This window comes from Sinocyclocheilus grahami, unplaced genomic scaffold, assembly GCF_001515645.1.
Source record: "Sinocyclocheilus grahami isolate Dianchi unplaced genomic scaffold, SAMN03320097.WGS_v1.1 scaffold2540.1, whole genome shotgun sequence".
Lineage (NCBI taxonomy): Eukaryota > Metazoa > Chordata > Actinopteri > Cypriniformes > Cyprinidae > Sinocyclocheilus > Sinocyclocheilus grahami.
This window is the reverse complement of record NW_015507719.1, coordinates 20,921-26,155: the sequence shown is the minus strand read 5'-3', so window position 1 is coordinate 26,155 and position 5,235 is coordinate 20,921. Positions and strand designations below refer to the sequence as shown.

General features: G+C 44.9%; 1 long non-coding RNA gene across 1 annotated transcript in view; it reads right to left on the bottom strand.

Annotated features, from left to right (window-relative positions):
• Positions 1–4,958, bottom strand: part of LOC107575267 (uncharacterized) — a 19,432-nt gene extending 14,474 nt beyond the window's left edge. Inside the window, exon 1 of the long non-coding RNA XR_001607834.1 lies at positions 4,947–4,958. This is a non-coding gene — a long non-coding RNA (uncharacterized lncRNA). The remainder of the gene's footprint in view (positions 1–4,946) is intronic.
• Between the last annotated feature and the right edge of the window lie 277 nt (positions 4,959–5,235).

Here is a 5,235-nt window from a genome sequence, read left to right as displayed (position 1 = left end):
AATGAAAAACTGTCCTTTATTCCAGGTCCGTGATCCTTTCAGTCAAGGTGGGAGGCTCGCCATCAATTATGGAAATCCACATGAAAGTTCATCCTCACAAGGGAAAAAAAAAACCTGGCCTGTCCATTTTCGTCTGTTTGTTTTTCACAGGTACACGAAAAATCAAAATGGCGTCAGCAAACTGCAGAGACACGCACAGAACATGCGGCCTGACCCAATCAAACAATTCCACATGCAAGTTTTGTGGTGCAGGAGTAACACAACCACGCTGAATCATCTAATATCTTGTGTTTACGGGCTGTTTTGATCAGTTAATATGAAGCATGAATGAATTAAAGATCGTATTTTTCTATTTTTACACTCTCTCGTCAGATCAGGTTTCTCTGTCGCTCTGTATCAGTCTACTAGCCTGCACACGCTAAACACAGGCAAGTGGGCGGAGCCAACATCCTAACCCTCCAATTCGTTGCTTCTCATTTCTTAGTTCAATCCAAAAACACAAATATAAATATTTTTTATCAATCTATGAAGATTTTCATTCATATAAATTTTCATTATATTGAATTCAAACAATGATGTATATAATAATATTCATCACAGCAATCATTTAAGAGGGGTTACACTTTCCCCCCCTGAAATCATGCAAGTCCCTTTGCATGCTCTGAGTGGCTGATTAGTCACTACATTTGGTGAAACGTTGGGCACAATGGAAAGGGCACTTGAATTTTCAACACCATTGAGGGATTCAACAAGAGCAGTGCTTAACCCGTGGAACAAAGACTGTACCACAAAAGACAGGGGGTTTCCGAGTTGGAAGTAGGTAAGTCTCTCAGGTTCCTCTCTCGGTCTGCTAGAACGTCTGAGCGGAATACTCAAATTCTGTTCTCCCTCAATTTCTGGCTGTTGCTCACTCTCTTTGACAGGAGCATTCGGCATTTCAGCTACGTTTGTCACCTCGTCTTCCCTTCGAATAGTTAAATTATTTTCTGATTCAGTGGGGTTTTTGTTGGGTATTTTACTGGTTTCGAGGACTCCTGGAGCATCAACAGATGAGTCGTCAACTGGAACGTCAACAGGTAAGTATGTATCTGGAGCATCGGCAGGCGAGTCGTCAACTGGAACATCAACAGGTAAGTATGTATCTGGAGCATCGGCAGGTGTGTCGTCAACTGGATTTGCTTGCGCAGTATCACTGTCTGAATGTTTTGGATTAGTTGAGTCTGTTTTCAAAGAAACATCCGAAGCTCCCTTCGATCTACAGATGTCATGAACTGTAGAGAATCGTACTGTTTCGATGACTGGAAGGGCATCATACTGACCATTAGGATATTCATCCTCTGGATCAGAGAAAGAGTTGTCATCATCAGATGGTTCAATACCAGGACTCCTCCGTGTTCTAGGCGTAGAAGTAGGTTTGGTCAAGGTAGGACTTGAACCTTCTGATGCTGGTAAGAATCCACAAGGAAGCAAAAGGTCCCTGTGAAGTGTACGAAGAGGACCATCCCTTGTTTCAGGACGAACTGTGTAGACAGGCAAGTCGCCAGCTCGCTTTACTACTACATACACCTCAAACTCCCACTTGTCTGCTAACTTGTGCTTACCACGCAACCGAACATTTCTCACCAATACGCGATCATTGACTTCCAATGAGGAATTTGTCACAAGCTTGTCAAACCTGATTTTGTTCCTCTCGGCACTCTTTAATGCTCTATGGGAGGCAACCGAATAGCTTTCTTCCAGATGAGACTTTAGATGTCTGACATATTCGGAATGGGATATCTGCGGAGTGTCCTGATATGGCAACCCAAAAGCAAGGTCAACAGGCAGCCGAGGCTGGCGCCCGAACATTAATTCATAGGGGGTGAATCCTGTGACTTCATGCTTCGTGCAGTTATATGCATGAACTAATGTCTTGACAAAATCTCTCCACCGACTTTTATCTTTCTCTTCTAATGTGCCAAGCATGTCCAGCAGGGTCCTATTGAAACGTTCCACAGGATTCCCCCTTGGATGGTAAGGCGTTGTTCGGATTTTCTGAATGCCTGATGTTTCACAAAGTTCTTTAATTGTGCGTGACTCGAAGTCGGGGCCCTGGTCACTATGAAGGCATTCAGGAAACCCATAATGCACAATGAAGTTCTCCCAAAGACACTTTGCTACTGTTCTTGCCTTTTGATTGGGTGTAGGGACTGCCACAGCATACTTAAATCTGTGATCACTAATATGTCTCTTGTGTTACTTCTGTCTGGTTCCAAGGAGAGAAAGTCCCTACAGACTAATTGTAATGGTCTGGTGGCCTGGATGTTGACCAAGGGTGCTGCTTTTTGAGGTGGGGTCTTCCTTCGCACACAACGACCACACGTCCTGATCTTCTGTTCCACGTCGGCAGCCACCTTTGGCCAATAGAATCGGGCTCTGACCAGATCCAAGGTCCTCTCCATCCCCATGTGACCCATACTATCATGTAAACTGCTCATCACAGAGGATCGTAGTTCTTCCGGGAGCACTAGCTGGTAAGTGATGGAATCCTTATCTTTCCGTCTCCTGTAAAGTATTCCGTCCTTTAACTCAAGGCGGTTCCACTCCTTCAAAAAGCACGGAAGACCAGGAAGTTCCTTCCTTACTGTTGGTGGGGGTTTTTCTCCCAACTCCAAGTGTGACATCACCTCTCGAAGCACTGGATCGGCTCTTTATTTGTCACCAAGGTCTTTTGAAAGGTGAGGTGTAATAGGTAACAATTCAGAGCTATCTTCTTGTTCATAACAGTTGGGAACAGCATTGGAATGGAGTGCAAGGGAGCTTACAAGAGCAACGCCCGGTGCAGCATCAGCTGACTGCCTAATGAGGTGCTCCTCGCAGATAGCCTGGACTACATCATCCGTAGCACTGGCAGAATCCTCTGCTTTGGTAAAATTATGCTGTATGAACTGTTCAATCCTTTCACATTCTTTTTGGGACATGGGGTTCTCTGGAAACGGCTCTTGAGGTCGCCTTGAAAGGTTATCAGCATCAATATTCAGCTTACCCGCCCTATACTGCAACTTGAATGAAAAAGTGGAAAGGGCTGCGAGCCAACGATAACTAGTAGCATCCAATCTTGCAGTGGTAAGAACATGAGTAAGAGGGTTGCTATCAGTGATGACAGTGAATTGACTGCCATAAAGATAATCACTCAACTTTTCAGTTACCGCCCATTTAAGGGCAAGAAATTCAAGTTTGTGAGCGGGATATCTAGACTCACTGTGTGACAGCCCCCTACTCGCAAATGCAATGGCACGCATTTGCCCACCTTGCTCCTGATACAGTGCAGCCCCCAAACCTTTAGTGGCATCCGTATGGAGGAAATAGGGGAGTCTGGGGTCTGCAAAACCCAGGACGGGTGCAGTAGTTAACTTTTCGATAATGGACTGAAAAGCTGCTTCACAAAGAGGAGTCCAACGGTCCCCAAAGGGGTCCTTAGGATAGTAGTATGGACCCTTTTTGTCAGTCTTTTTACCACCTTTCCTTAATGGTGGATAACCTGAGGTAAGATCATTGAGCGGCTTCACGATCCTTGAATAATCTTTAATAAACCGGCGATAGTAGCCGGAGAAACCCAAAAATGACCTCAGTTCTTTAAGGTTCTTAGGACTCGGCCAGGTTTTTAAGGCTTGTATCTTTTCGGGGTCAGTCTCCACTCCACGCTCTGAGACAATATGACCTAGATAGCGAACGGAGGTTTGACAAAATTTACATTTCTCCAGAGACAGTTTCAGTCCGTACTCTTTGAGGTGAGATAGAACATTTAACAGACGTCTCTCATGCTCCTCTAGAGTGTCCGAGAATATTATCAGGTCATCCAAAAAGACCAGTACTTCCCTCAGATTAATGTCCCCCATACACTTCTCCATCAATCTTTGAAAAGTACTAGGTGCATTGGTCACACCTTGGGGCATACGATTGAATTCCCAAAACCCCAATGGGCAGACAAAGGCAGTTTTGGGTTTATCCGACTCCTCAACTCCTATCTGATAGTATCCTGACTTCAAATCAAGCACAGAAAACCATCGGGATCCCGTCAGAGCTGAGAAAGTCTCCTCCAGATTGGGCAGTGCATACGCATCTTTCACAGTCTGAAGGTTTAACTTTCTATAATCTATACACAGCCGCACATCTCCATTCTTCTTTCTCACCACCACTATTGGTGAAGAGAAGGGTGACTGGGACTCTCGAATGACTCCACTGGCAAGGAGATCACGCAGATGCTTGCGGACGGCCTCAACATCTTGTGGGTGGATTGGCCATGCTCTGTGCTTAAAAGGAGTTTCATTATTCAACTGTATGTGATGTTTCACCTTTTTAGTGTGACCAAAGTCTAAGTCGTGCTGGCTGAAAACCTCTGGCATTTCTCTGAGTTGTTTAGTGATACGGTCCTTCCACTTTTGTGGTAATGGGGACTCACCAAAATTTAGGGTGAAATCAAGTTCCTTCACAGGTAAAGGCTCATCATCTGAAAGTGAGTTTGGTGGAGTGAGCAAAGACTCGACCACATGGAGCTCCGCTACTGTACACCTTGGTGGGATAGCTATATCATGTTCAGTTTCATTTGGAAGCACTACTGGTAAATGGTAAGGTGGTGCTTTTGGAAGAGTAAGTAGGCATCGTTTAACAAACAATCCACCAGGCAAAGATGAGTTAGATGGATGCTCCACCACCACACACTTGTCAACCCCAGAGGGCACTGTGACGGAACCTTCCACAACTACAGTCTGTCCTGCAGCCATGACCTCAGGTACTTTGCCATTCAATCGTACATAGCCAAGAACACCACTCGTGTTTTGTTTCCGCCTTGTCTCCAGTGTGCTCAGAACCACTCTGTAACCGAACGAAGATGGTTGGTAAGTTGGGGAATTTGATTTCAAATTCTGCTCATAAAGAACATCCAATGTGTTTGTGCCTATTAAAACCATAGACTGATTGTGGGGTTTCACATCAGGGACTACTAAAGCTATGGTAGGCACCTGAACACTCACTCCCAGGAACTCCTCAGGAAACGTAATGTCTACTTTTATGTACCCATCGTATGGAACTGAAAGACCATTGGCTCCTTCTACTTCCAAGATGTCATTGATGGAGTTAATAGGGTACCCTGAGAGATGCTGCTCATAAAAGGACTTGGGTACTGTTGTAACTTGTGACCCAGTGTCCAATAAACAATGACATTTTTCACCTGCTATGCTGATTTCTGCAATGCAT